The sequence below is a fragment of the Gasterosteus aculeatus genome, chromosome 9, assembly GCF_964276395.1.
Source record: "Gasterosteus aculeatus chromosome 9, fGasAcu3.hap1.1, whole genome shotgun sequence".
Lineage (NCBI taxonomy): Eukaryota > Metazoa > Chordata > Actinopteri > Perciformes > Gasterosteidae > Gasterosteus > Gasterosteus aculeatus.
The window spans coordinates 8,045,705-8,060,253 of record NC_135696.1 but is presented as its reverse complement, the minus strand read 5'-3'; the positions used below and the strand labels follow the sequence as shown (position 1 = coordinate 8,060,253).

The 14,549-nt window shown below is 42.7% G+C and overlaps 4 long non-coding RNA genes across 4 annotated transcripts; 1 reads left to right on the top strand and 3 right to left on the bottom strand.

Moving 5' to 3' along the window:
* The first annotated feature begins 7,771 nt into the window (after nucleotides 1–7,771).
* Nucleotides 7,772–8,903, top strand: LOC144383316 (uncharacterized). The gene is made up of 3 exons (XR_013450676.1): nucleotides 7,772–7,950; nucleotides 8,644–8,683; nucleotides 8,770–8,903. It is a non-coding gene; the product is annotated as an uncharacterized LOC144383316 (long non-coding RNA).
* A 669-nt stretch (nucleotides 8,904–9,572) lies between these two features.
* Nucleotides 9,573–10,154, bottom strand: LOC144383142 (uncharacterized). The gene is made up of 2 exons (XR_013450574.1): nucleotides 10,004–10,154; nucleotides 9,573–9,723 (listed from the first exon to the last, which is right to left on the bottom strand). It is a non-coding gene; the product is annotated as an uncharacterized LOC144383142 (long non-coding RNA).
* Nucleotides 10,155–12,346: 2,192 nt separating this feature from the next.
* LOC144383408 (uncharacterized) lies at nucleotides 12,347–13,379 on the bottom strand. Its single transcript, XR_013450772.1, has 5 exons — nucleotides 13,242–13,379; nucleotides 13,062–13,119; nucleotides 12,906–12,927; nucleotides 12,724–12,819; nucleotides 12,347–12,432 (listed from the first exon to the last, which is right to left on the bottom strand). It is a non-coding gene; the product is annotated as an uncharacterized LOC144383408 (long non-coding RNA).
* Nucleotides 13,380–13,618: 239 nt separating this feature from the next.
* On the bottom strand, nucleotides 13,619–14,119 carry LOC144411585 (uncharacterized). The gene is made up of 3 exons (XR_013468770.1): nucleotides 14,015–14,119; nucleotides 13,811–13,927; nucleotides 13,619–13,726 (listed from the first exon to the last, which is right to left on the bottom strand). It is a non-coding gene; the product is annotated as an uncharacterized LOC144411585 (long non-coding RNA).
* Between the last annotated feature and the right edge of the window lie 430 nt (nucleotides 14,120–14,549).

Below are 14,549 nucleotides of genomic sequence, written 5' to 3'. Positions count from 1 at the left end.
CTTTTGGACTCTAAACATTATTTTTACATTTTTATTTTTATTTATTTAATTGTGGCACTTTTAGTCCTCCATACTTTGAAGCCTTGCATCACAGTGTCACCCACGTCCTTGACTTTAGGACCTGTTTCTGGTCCTTAGATTGTTGAGCATGGCTTCTGTCAAGACCGTGACCATGTTTTCTATCATGTCGGCCAACAGCACTTTGGTGGTGCTGTCTGGGGTGCCATTTCGCAACAGTTCAATCTGTCCTGGAGTCAAACTGTTGAGAAAGGACTCAATAAATGGCTTCACGCTGTATTCTGAGTCCTCCATCTTCCCTGTTTACTAAAGCACTTCTCGACCTCCTCTTACCTATATTTCTAGCTTCAAGTTATGACCAGATGTTACACATCAAAGGATAAATGCGATGACGTGCAACGGTTGCTAGGCTTACCTATATTTCTAGCTTCAAGTTATGACCAGATGTTACACATCAAAGGATAAATGCGATGACGTGCAACGGTTGCTAGGCTTACCTATATTTCTAGCTTCAAGTTATGACCAGATGTTACACATCAAAGGATAAATGCGATGACGTGCAACGGTTGCTAGGCGACGACTGCGTCACCGACTGACAGCTGATATACTGTCAGAGCGATTATCGTCATTACAAAATGCGTCACAACTAAAGAAGTTAGATGGATCGGACTTTTTCCTCAGCTGTGAACGAAGGTGCAATCTGGACATCGCTATTCGTCGCTGACGATTTACTTTGTGTGTGTTCCAATGGACTGGAGGACGCCAGCTAACGTTAGCATCACCGCCAGCGGCCTAATTAAAAAACAAAACTAGACCAAAACATAGCAATCAAACGTGACGTTGAATTGTTAAGTAGCTGTATGAGGTCTGTGTTAAATCAATTCATGCATTCTTTACCTAACGTCATAAAACAAAATATGAAGCGCAGCAGTTAAATCGGAAGTACGCACGTTAGATTTTCAAAGTAAAAGCAGGCGCAACAGAACGCTAATATGATTCGTCTGTGATGCAAGCGTAACATTAGAAGAAAAGGTATTTTATGAATATAAATAAATCATTTGTGGCCAATGGGAGTGCGTCAGCAACAGTAGTTGACTACACGCAGATTCAACTCGTTTCAACGAGGAACTTCGCATCTTCGGGTTCGGGTTCGGGTACGAGGGCGCGGAGGAAGGGCTGCTGTACACAGCGGAGGTGGAGTTGCTGTGCGATCAGGCCTGGGGCAGCGCGCTGGAGGTGCCTTCTGGATCGAGGCTCAACCTGACCGGACTGGGGTTCCTGTGCTGCCAGTCCCACACCGTGATGGAGAACTACTCCTACTTCTTCTTCCTTAGGTGTGTAAGTGCAGAACCTAATTCAAGTACCAACACTCTTTTGGACTCTAAACATTATTTTTACATTTTTATTTTTATTTATTTAATTGTGGCACTTTTAGTCCTCCATACTTTGAAGCCTTGCATCACAGTGTCACCCACGTCCTTGACTTTAGGACCTGTTTCTGGTCCTTAGATTGTTGAGCATGGCTTCTGTCAAGACCGTGACCATGTTTTCTATCATGTCGGCCAACAGCACTTTGGTGGTGCTGTCTGGGGTGCCATTTCGCAACAGTTCAATCTGTCCTGGAGTCAAACTGTTGAGAAAGGACTCAATAAATGGCTTCACGCTGTATTCTGAGTCCTCCATCTTCCCTGTTTACTAAAGCACTTCTCGACCTCCTCTTACCTATATTTCTAGCTTCAAGTTATGACCAGATGTTACACATCAAAGGATAAATGCGATGACGTGCAACGGTTGCTAGGCTTACCTATATTTCTAGCTTCAAGTTATGACCAGATGTTACACATCAAAGGATAAATGCGATGACGTGCAACGGTTGCTAGGCTTACCTATATTTCTAGCTTCAAGTTATGACCAGATGTTACACATCAAAGGATAAATGCGATGACGTGCAACGGTTGCTAGGCGACGACTGCGTCACCGACTGACAGCTGATATACTGTCAGAGCGATTATCGTCATTACAAAATGCGTCACAACTAAAGAAGTTAGATGGATCGGACTTTTTCCTCAGCTGTGAACGAAGGTGCAATCTGGACATCGCTATTCGTCGCTGACGATTTACTTTGTGTGTGTTCCAATGGACTGGAGGACGCCAGCTAACGTTAGCATCACCGCCAGCGGCCTAATTAAAAAACAAAACTAGACCAAAACATAGCAATCAAACGTGACGTTGAATTGTTAAGTAGCTGTATGAGGTCTGTGTTAAATCAATTCATGCATTCTTTACCTAACGTCATAAAACAAAATATGAAGCGCAGCAGTTAAATCGGAAGTACGCACGTTAGATTTTCAAAGTAAAAGCAGGCGCAACAGAACGCTAATATGATTCGTCTGTGATGCAAGCGTAACATTAGAAGAAAAGGTATTTTATGAATATAAATAAATCATTTGTGGCCAATGGGAGTGCGTCAGCAACAGTAGTTGACTACACGCAGATTCAACTCGTTTCAACGAGGAACTTCGCATCTTCGGGTTCGGGTTCGGGTACGAGGGCGCGGAGGAAGGGCTGCTGTACACAGCGGAGGTGGAGTTGCTGTGCGATCAGGCCTGGGGCAGCGCGCTGGAGGTGCCTTCTGGATCGAGGCTCAACCTGACCGGACTGGGGTTCCTGTGCTGCCAGTCCCACACCGTGATGGAGAACTACTCCTACTTCTTCTTCCTTAGGTGTGTAAGTGCAGAACCTAATTCAAGTACCAACACTCTTTTGGACTCTAAACATTATTTTTACATTTTTATTTTTATTTATTTAATTGTGGCACTTTTAGTCCTCCATACTTTGAAGCCTTGCATCACAGTGTCACCCACGTCCTTGACTTTAGGACCTGTTTCTGGTCCTTAGATTGTTGAGCATGGCTTCTGTCAAGACCGTGACCATGTTTTCTATCATGTCGGCCAACAGCACTTTGGTGGTGCTGTCTGGGGTGCCATTTCGCAACAGTTCAATCTGTCCTGGAGTCAAACTGTTGAGAAAGGACTCAATAAATGGCTTCACGCTGTATTCTGAGTCCTCCATCTTCCCTGTTTACTAAAGCACTTCTCGACCTCCTCTTACCTATATTTCTAGCTTCAAGTTATGACCAGATGTTACACATCAAAGGATAAATGCGATGACGTGCAACGGTTGCTAGGCTTACCTATATTTCTAGCTTCAAGTTATGACCAGATGTTACACATCAAAGGATAAATGCGATGACGTGCAACGGTTGCTAGGCTTACCTATATTTCTAGCTTCAAGTTATGACCAGATGTTACACATCAAAGGATAAATGCGATGACGTGCAACGGTTGCTAGGCGACGACTGCGTCACCGACTGACAGCTGATATACTGTCAGAGCGATTATCGTCATTACAAAATGCGTCACAACTAAAGAAGTTAGATGGATCGGACTTTTTCCTCAGCTGTGAACGAAGGTGCAATCTGGACATCGCTATTCGTCGCTGACGATTTACTTTGTGTGTGTTCCAATGGACTGGAGGACGCCAGCTAACGTTAGCATCACCGCCAGCGGCCTAATTAAAAAACAAAACTAGACCAAAACATAGCAATCAAACGTGACGTTGAATTGTTAAGTAGCTGTATGAGGTCTGTGTTAAATCAATTCATGCATTCTTTACCTAACGTCATAAAACAAAATATGAAGCGCAGCAGTTAAATCGGAAGTACGCACGTTAGATTTTCAAAGTAAAAGCAGGCGCAACAGAACGCTAATATGATTCGTCTGTGATGCAAGCGTAACATTAGAAGAAAAGGTATTTTATGAATATAAATAAATCATTTGTGGCCAATGGGAGTGCGTCAGCAACAGTAGTTGACTACACGCAGATTCAACTCGTTTCAACGAGGAACTTCGCATCTTCGGGTTCGGGTTCGGGTACGAGGGCGCGGAGGAAGGGCTGCTGTACACAGCGGAGGTGGAGTTGCTGTGCGATCAGGCCTGGGGCAGCGCGCTGGAGGTGCCTTCTGGATCGAGGCTCAACCTGACCGGACTGGGGTTCCTGTGCTGCCAGTCCCACACCGTGATGGAGAACTACTCCTACTTCTTCTTCCTTAGGTGTGTAAGTGCAGAACCTAATTCAAGTACCAACACTCTTTTGGACTCTAAACATTATTTTTACATTTTTATTTTTATTTATTTAATTGTGGCACTTTTAGTCCTCCATACTTTGAAGCCTTGCATCACAGTGTCACCCACGTCCTTGACTTTAGGACCTGTTTCTGGTCCTTAGATTGTTGAGCATGGCTTCTGTCAAGACCGTGACCATGTTTTCTATCATGTCGGCCAACAGCACTTTGGTGGTGCTGTCTGGGGTGCCATTTCGCAACAGTTCAATCTGTCCTGGAGTCAAACTGTTGAGAAAGGACTCAATAAATGGCTTCACGCTGTATTCTGAGTCCTCCATCTTCCCTGTTTACTAAAGCACTTCTCGACCTCCTCTTACCTATATTTCTAGCTTCAAGTTATGACCAGATGTTACACATCAAAGGATAAATGCGATGACGTGCAACGGTTGCTAGGCTTACCTATATTTCTAGCTTCAAGTTATGACCAGATGTTACACATCAAAGGATAAATGCGATGACGTGCAACGGTTGCTAGGCTTACCTATATTTCTAGCTTCAAGTTATGACCAGATGTTACACATCAAAGGATAAATGCGATGACGTGCAACGGTTGCTAGGCGACGACTGCGTCACCGACTGACAGCTGATATACTGTCAGAGCGATTATCGTCATTACAAAATGCGTCACAACTAAAGAAGTTAGATGGATCGGACTTTTTCCTCAGCTGTGAACGAAGGTGCAATCTGGACATCGCTATTCGTCGCTGACGATTTACTTTGTGTGTGTTCCAATGGACTGGAGGACGCCAGCTAACGTTAGCATCACCGCCAGCGGCCTAATTAAAAAACAAAACTAGACCAAAACATAGCAATCAAACGTGACGTTGAATTGTTAAGTAGCTGTATGAGGTCTGTGTTAAATCAATTCATGCATTCTTTACCTAACGTCATAAAACAAAATATGAAGCGCAGCAGTTAAATCGGAAGTACGCACGTTAGATTTTCAAAGTAAAAGCAGGCGCAACAGAACGCTAATATGATTCGTCTGTGATGCAAGCGTAACATTAGAAGAAAAGGTATTTTATGAATATAAATAAATCATTTGTGGCCAATGGGAGTGCGTCAGCAACAGTAGTTGACTACACGCAGATTCAACTCGTTTCAACGAGGAACTTCGCATCTTCGGGTTCGGGTTCGGGTACGAGGGCGCGGAGGAAGGGCTGCTGTACACAGCGGAGGTGGAGTTGCTGTGCGATCAGGCCTGGGGCAGCGCGCTGGAGGTGCCTTCTGGATCGAGGCTCAACCTGACCGGACTGGGGTTCCTGTGCTGCCAGTCCCACACCGTGATGGAGAACTACTCCTACTTCTTCTTCCTTAGGTGTGTAAGTGCAGAACCTAATTCAAGTACCAACACTCTTTTGGACTCTAAACATTATTTTTACATTTTTATTTTTATTTATTTAATTGTGGCACTTTTAGTCCTCCATACTTTGAAGCCTTGCATCACAGTGTCACCCACGTCCTTGACTTTAGGACCTGTTTCTGGTCCTTAGATTGTTGAGCATGGCTTCTGTCAAGACCGTGACCATGTTTTCTATCATGTCGGCCAACAGCACTTTGGTGGTGCTGTCTGGGGTGCCATTTCGCAACAGTTCAATCTGTCCTGGAGTCAAACTGTTGAGAAAGGACTCAATAAATGGCTTCACGCTGTATTCTGAGTCCTCCATCTTCCCTGTTTACTAAAGCACTTCTCGACCTCCTCTTACCTATATTTCTAGCTTCAAGTTATGACCAGATGTTACACATCAAAGGATAAATGCGATGACGTGCAACGGTTGCTAGGCTTACCTATATTTCTAGCTTCAAGTTATGACCAGATGTTACACATCAAAGGATAAATGCGATGACGTGCAACGGTTGCTAGGCTTACCTATATTTCTAGCTTCAAGTTATGACCAGATGTTACACATCAAAGGATAAATGCGATGACGTGCAACGGTTGCTAGGCGACGACTGCGTCACCGACTGACAGCTGATATACTGTCAGAGCGATTATCGTCATTACAAAATGCGTCACAACTAAAGAAGTTAGATGGATCGGACTTTTTCCTCAGCTGTGAACGAAGGTGCAATCTGGACATCGCTATTCGTCGCTGACGATTTACTTTGTGTGTGTTCCAATGGACTGGAGGACGCCAGCTAACGTTAGCATCACCGCCAGCGGCCTAATTAAAAAACAAAACTAGACCAAAACATAGCAATCAAACGTGACGTTGAATTGTTAAGTAGCTGTATGAGGTCTGTGTTAAATCAATTCATGCATTCTTTACCTAACGTCATAAAACAAAATATGAAGCGCAGCAGTTAAATCGGAAGTACGCACGTTAGATTTTCAAAGTAAAAGCAGGCGCAACAGAACGCTAATATGATTCGTCTGTGATGCAAGCGTAACATTAGAAGAAAAGGTATTTTATGAATATAAATAAATCATTTGTGGCCAATGGGAGTGCGTCAGCAACAGTAGTTGACTACACGCAGATTCAACTCGTTTCAACGAGGAACTTCGCATCTTCGGGTTCGGGTTCGGGTACGAGGGCGCGGAGGAAGGGCTGCTGTACACAGCGGAGGTGGAGTTGCTGTGCGATCAGGCCTGGGGCAGCGCGCTGGAGGTGCCTTCTGGATCGAGGCTCAACCTGACCGGACTGGGGTTCCTGTGCTGCCAGTCCCACACCGTGATGGAGAACTACTCCTACTTCTTCTTCCTTAGGTGTGTAAGTGCAGAACCTAATTCAAGTACCAACACTCTTTTGGACTCTAAACATTATTTTTACAGTTTATAGACGTTTAATTGTGGTCACAATCAAGTCCATTACGCTGAATAGCAACTAAAAGTTATTTTATCTGAATAGCAACTAAAAGTTATTTTCATTTGTCTGTTTGTTTTGGAGCACTGATCAGTTCTATAAGCAATGGTTAAATATAAATATTTGGTATGCCAAGAGTATTTCCGGGGCGGCACGGTGGCGTGGTGGTTAGCACTGTCGCCTCACAGCAAGAAGGTCCTGGGTTCGATTCCACCCAGTGGCCTTTCTGTGTGGAGTCTGCATGTTCTCCCCGTGTCTGTGTGGGTTCTCTCCGGGTTCTCCGGCTTCCTCCCACAGTCCAAAGACATGCTCTGGGGATCAAGTTAATTGGGGACTCTAAATTGCCCGTAGTTGTGTGAATGTGAGTGTGAATGGTTGTGTGTCTCTGTGTAGTCCTGCGATTGGCTGGCGACCAATCCAGGATGTACCCTGTCTATCGCCCGAAGTTGGCTGGGATGGACTCCAGCCCCCCCGCGACCCTGTGTGCAGGATAAGCGGTTTGACAATGGATGGATGGATGGAAGAGTATTTCCAGCAGGGGAGACTTGAGATTTTTATCTTCTGCATCTTTGATCGCGGTGCGAGTTGTTTTGCAAACGAACATTTTACCTGCAAAGCAAAAAGGCTCATTTAAACATAAATGCATCGGCCTATGCCATTTGCAAAAACATACTTCATTTGCTACAATGTCAGCCAAAACACCAATAATTCCCTCAGCCGCTTCAGCTCCCTCCTCACAGTTTCTTCTGGACAATCTCCTCTGCAGGATGGATGAGAACTACAACATCCTCCCCCACGGCGTCAACTTTCAGGACGCCATCTTCGCCGACACGTCCGACAACAGGCCCACCTTCTCCAGCCTCTTCCAGTTTTCCAACAGCACCCAAGGGAGCCATTCTTTCCACGTCTTCAGTTTCTTAGTGGGGCACACAGGAGGACAACAGGGTAGGATATATTGTTTCCACAGCATCACATACAACATAACGTTTTCAATATGTAGCCTCTGAAAGGCTGCAAAATAACAACAACATATGGCTACTGTTTACAAATCAAGGAATAAATGTATAGAAACAGAATCTGCTGCTTGGTTGGTCTTGTTTCTGTCGAGCCAAATTTGACATTTTATTTCCAACCACAAAAAGACAGCAGGCCTAGAATTTGTGCTCAGTACTGTTGATAGCGATGTATCTCTGCACACAACAAACAGTCCATCAATGAGCAAAGAAAGAAAAATAACGATGCTTGAAAACATGATTTGAAGATCAGCCGACAATTTAGTCAAAGCAATTTCTGAAGACACCAGGACCACAGAGAGCCTTCACATCTTCAGACTAAAGACACACAAGTTCTTCAGACTCTACCTCGACTAAAAGACTAACAAATTGTAGCACTTAAATTGTACTTGTAACGTCACTTATCTATAGCAAATTGTAAATTGGCTTATTAGAGGAAATTGCACTTTCTTGTTTCTTGTTCTTCTGAGTTTGTACCCTATGTTCGAATGCACTTACTGTAAGTCGCTTTGGATAAAAGCGTTAGCTAAATGACATGCAATGTAATTCAAGGAAAATGCCAATATTTAGCTCAACTCAAAAGCACGAGTTTAATGCTTGTGATTTCTGCATCTCGTCCCCACAGGGAGCGTCCTGCAGCCATCTCCATCGCAATCAAGAGCAGGGTGAGGGTGCAGCCTTTTCATTCACACGATGCACTGCCCTTCAGGTGGCAGAATATTAACACCTCCTCTTGTCATGTGTTCTACAGCCAACGCCACGGAGCCGGACTTCAAGTTGAAGGATTGGGTGTTCCTCAACTACACGCAGGGCTGTAGTGGAGGGTAAACGCACATAAACGCCGTTTACGCACCTCTAGAATTTTGGAAATAGCGTTTACGCACCTATAAATAGCGTTTACGCACCTCTAAGTGGCGTTTACGCGTTTACGCAAGTTCCCTGCGCCTTGTAGATCCATCACAACCTCCAACTCTCACTAGACCGGTTTGCAGCCGAGTGTGAAGCGGTTGGGATGATGACTAGCCCCTCTAGATCTGAGGAAATGGTTCTCAGCAGGAAACCGATAGATTGCTTCATCCGGGTAGGGAATGTGTCCTTACCCCAAGTGAAGAAGTTCAAGTACGTCTGGGTCTTGTTTACAAGTGAGGGGAAGATGGAGTCTGAGTTTAGACGGAGAATCGGAGCAGCAGGGGCGGTATTCCACTCGCTTTACCGCACCGGTGTGACGAAAAGGGAGCTGAGCCAGAAGGCAAAGCTGTATGTGCTTTATAGGAAGAGCTCTTGATCAGGTTCTTCTGAGTAGAACTCCAGCAGATAAAATGGGAGTTAAACCCTTATTACTGAAAAGTCGAGTGTAAAACAAAGAACACACATATACAATAAGTGAAGACTTACGGGAAAACAGAAAGATGTGAAAGAGCTGTGTATAATTAGAACAAAGCAAGATTTTTTTCTTTTTTTTTAAAGAACTGTAGCAGATTCAGGTGTTTTTTGTCTGTTCTCTACAGTGTTCATGTCCAGTACATATTTTCCCAGACCAAAAAAGAACAAAACAACACAAAACAGATTTTTATTTGTTGTTGCTTCAGCAGAGTTGTTTCAAGTGCGTCTATGAACGTACAGGACGTGGCCACAGCTGGGCCAGGAATGCTCCACATCCTTGCATGAATTCACACAGAAGGGAATGCACATGCAAGGCAAGAACCTGAATCAAGAATAATGTTAAAATAATACTTATAACAACATTTCCTCCAGCTTAAAATTAAAGTAAACTGAAATCTGGTATAAGAGGTTCTAAATTGTCATGTGAGTTTTTAAATAGCTAAAAACCCACAGAGAAAAGTTGAATTAAGTATAAGCACAAATTCAACACACTTGAGAGACTCAGTTGCATAAACTGTCATTTGGTCATTATGGTTCTTTACAAAGTGTGTGTGTGTGTGTGTGTGTGTGTGTGTGTGTGTGTGTAAGGCTACTTTACTTACCCGAAGATTCCCACCACGCCACAGATCAGCCAGGTGAGCGTTCCATTGATGTACCTGAGCTGAGTCATACCAGTGTTTCGGCAGTTGGGACACATCTTTTGTCTAGTCAAGTGTTGGTGAGATTTGGCTGCACCACCACCACCTGGTTCACTGTGAGAGAGACATCCACCACTATTTAACGGCAATCCACACCTACTTCCCAACCTGTCACAAAAACTCAAGCTCTCTCACTTCGTCCCAGTAGGAGCTATTCGTGGCACTGGCAACCCGCCGAGGCACTTCCTGTTGCAGATTGCGGTGCCGCAGTGAATCGTGGCAACTGCCTCGACACTGCGGCTCTTGGCACGATTTCACGAGGCAGTTGCCACGAATTCGAGGCACTAGCCACGACTTCGATGCACTTGCCACGATTTCACGAGGCAGTTGCCACGAATTCGAGGCACTTGCCACGACTTCGAGGCACTTGCCGCGATTTCACGAGGCAGTTGCCACGAAGTCGAGACACTTGCCACAACTTCGAGGCAATTGACGCGGCTTCACGACAGCTACCGCGACTTTGCGCCACGACAGTTGCCGTTTTATTTCCCAAATATGTTATATGTTTGTTTTATAATTTGCCAATATGTGATAATACAATACTGCCTTTAAAAGTACTAGTGTTGGTAGTTATTATTACCTATTAACTATTATTAACTAGTATTATTATTCCTGCCCAGTGCAATAACACAATAAATCATCCCATGCTAAATAATGACAATAATAACCCTGTACTGCTGTGATGTTGCTGCTCTTTCCTCTTCTACAAATTATTATTATTGTGACTTTTGGAAGGTTATTCTTTTGTTTGAGTTTATTTAATTTAATTTAATAATTGAATATTTCTATCTTATTATATTGTATATAATGTGACATTATGTTTATCTTTATATTCTATTTTCTTCCCTGTACATGGTGCTGTGATACCAACATTTCCCTCTTGAGGGATGAATAAAGGATAAAATATCTATCTATCTATTGTTTTAGTAATAAAAAGCCAGTAAGTGATACAACGGCTTCCCATTTTAGTGCAGCTAAGCGAATATGGACTAAGATCACTTGCCGCCCTGGTTACAATCTCTACTTTGGGAACTAATCAATGGGTATGTGATTTATATGAACAAACAATAACACTGGGTGGGTGCCATCAAGACGTGTCTAAAATTGAATGTCGGTATATAATAGGAGTTACCAGTATTTTCATTTAAATTAATGTTGACTACAATTGTTGACAAAAGAATTTGCCTGAGCTAGATTGTGTGCATGACTGTTTTTAGATATCCAGTGATTGCACAAAAGCTGCTGGATTAAAGTATTAACCTTATTCTATATTGTTTCATGATCAGGCAACAGACAGTACCTTCATGATGGATGTTCCGTAAAAGGAAAAATGACATTCTTTAAATGACATTTATTTCCTTTTGACTATATCTGTTGTGCTTGTGAAGAAGCGACCACCCAAACGCAAGGGAACGTAAAGTGTTTTAATGAACACAAACACAAACAGAAGAATACGGACGTTTGGCCGGCAACGGTGAAGCCCAGTGAGCAGAGAACGAGGTCCAGGCCGAGGGAGACGCACCAGACAGCAGTCAGCTCACGTCAAACAGGAAGCTGTGTAAAGCAGAGGTTAGCAACGGGACAATAATAGTTCAGCAAGAACCGTCAGGACACAACAAGGCAGGCGATACGGGACAACGAGCTCAGGTACGTCGGGTGCACAGGTAATGCTCTGGCGGAGAACAAGGGGAAGAGGGAGGCTAGAAATAGTGTCTAATTAGAGGAAGCAGGAAGAGAGGACGATGAGATGAGAGAATGAGAAGCAGCTGGGAATGAATGAGCAGGTGTAATTAAGTGAAGGGGGGGTGCGAGTGTGTGTAAATGACAAGAAAGGGGTGGAAAGGAAAAAGAGGAAGGTACCCGGTTTATGACAATATCATGCTATAAACAGTTTTTCATTGTTTACTAGGGAGACAAACGTGTATTTCTTAAAAAGTATTTTATTAAAGAATCACTAGATTCATCTATATGGTGTTTTTTTACGTCCGTTGTTTTTACTGTGCATGAATGCAATGCATAAATCAAGTTCTGATGTTTTGTGAATGCGCTGAATGATATCTGCCATCAAGTGTTGCGTTTGAGCAGATAAGTAAAAATTAGGTCTTTGAATGAACTGCTACCACATTCTGTGATTACAATGATGTCAACTTGACGTGCAAAACGCTGTTAGCCAGCATTGTCACAGTCAATTTAGGGATGTTGCACATATTCATGCTCGCCCACAATTAAAATGAAAGTTGTGTCTACCTTTTTTTTGATGTGTTCTCCAGCAGCAGAGATTCTGCCTGGTATCGACACATGTTGCTGGTCCTTTGCAACCACTCAATCAAGCCCTACAAAAACAATAAAAATATTCAGAATCTTATCATACATGTTTATTTCACTGAAATGGATACTTTCCATTACCTATGTACCCAGTTAAGTTATGCTTCTTGCAGCTAGACATTGATGCTCAGTCATCCTGCAGTTGTAAGTTTGGGTTATATTCTCTGAATGGTGTTTTCAATTGTCCATTGATACTTGATCTCTCAACTACTTAAGTCACAAATAAATGTGATTATTTTCCGCTGTAAACATAATAGTTGCAGTAGTGGCTGATTTGGTTAATTTCCTCTATATCTCACCTCCGGCAAAATGACCTCTGTAATAAATAGCTGCTTCTCAGCTACAGTTCCAGTTACCGACAGTATGCTGTCCAGACGCTGGACAATCTGTTCTGTCTGTGGAAACAAGTAAATAGGAAAAACGTCAAAAAGCATTTCATATACCATCCCAAAAATAGAACTGTTTGAGAGAAGATGCCCACTCTGCAGTTTTCTCTCCAAGTCCTGCAACATAAGATGAATGTTTTATAAATTTAGTTTTTAACCAGTCTGAACAGTGTGTATGATTGTTAACTACCATTTTATATGAAAAAACGTTTTACAGCTCACTTGAGAAAATGTACAATGTATGTCTCTACCTTTATCTCTTCATCCTTCAGTATTTCTTCTGCTTTAACAGACTCCAAGATGTTGTCTCTGTTTAAGAGAAAAGCATAGGCTGAATTTGACAACAATCTTTTCATGTGGTACTTTCCCAACATACTCCAATATCACAATGTTTATATCATATATGTAAGGAGCCATGAGATTATTCTTACACATCTGTGACAATGTTGCATCCACAAAAGAAATCCTTTGATGCGCAGTAACCTTCCACCCCGGCGCACTCAAAATGCAGCCATTTTTTGCAAGATGAGCACTGAACCCATTTGTTTTGCTTGATGTGGCTGTGGAAAAGCCTACGAAAAAACAGAAGTGGGACAACTTATTCCACAATCATTTTAAAATACTATCAGGTTCGTCAATAGCAAATGTTCCCACATGTAGAGCATTTTCCCTTAAAAGATAAGTTACTTACATAAAACCGAACTTTTCAACTTTTCTGTGTGTGAAATAAATTAAGTATGTTTGAGTTGTCACCAATATTGCACATACCTAGTTGTCCCAGTTTCTCGCTGGAACAAACATTTTTTTTCCAGGCCAGGCAATGGCTGCTGGAGTCTGTATTTTTTGCTTCAGCTTCCTGAAGTCTTGTTTCACAGACTTTCTTCTTCATCCTTTCTTCTGCCGTTGGTGGGAAGTCCTGTGTAATCATGACCTTTGTTGTAGTCACAGTATTTCTCTTAACATTATACATTTTAAGAGACTTAAAATTAGTTAGTCTTACCTCAGCATCGACATGTTTTATCATGTGGGCTGCGTGGTGCAATCGAAGGGTCCTGCATTGGTTCAAAGTGAGAGCCTCCCCAGTGACCTCTAGATTTCCCACTTCATTTTCTGCGGCCTATGGAAACAATTTGCTTAGATCATTCCCACAAAACATACATGCACTGAACAGTTGGACAAGCAGCTCAGACAACAAGCAACTCACAGAACAGACAAACACTCCACAATTAACACAGTCGTTCTGCTTCCACTGTGTAGGACATGTAACAGTCCAATCTTGAAGGCTGCCCGAACATCTGAAGGCATTTCTACAAAAGAAACAAGTAACAATCATTTTTTAGTCATCATATTGTTATATTGCCATGCCGAGAATTGATAAATACATACACGTTATGTGTCTCTCCCTTTACCTGAGGAGATCCATGTCAGTGATTCTGGGGAAGATCCTCAATGAATCATACACTCGAATCTGTTTGGCTTTGAAGTCAAACACCTACGAGGAAGTAATTCAGTCAAAACTACATTCTAAAAAATGACATTATTTTCTTAAATAATAATCAAAACATCATCAACATCCAAAGCCAGTCTGCAAAATATTGTTATAAGAAGGGATCAGCAGGTGGGGGTGAGGGGTAAACATTTTGAAAGGAGGGAGTTACAGTAAATGAGTTTTAAAATAGTTATGATGGATGCATGACTTACTTTTTCCAGGGTTAGGGTGCGAGATAATTGGGTTTACT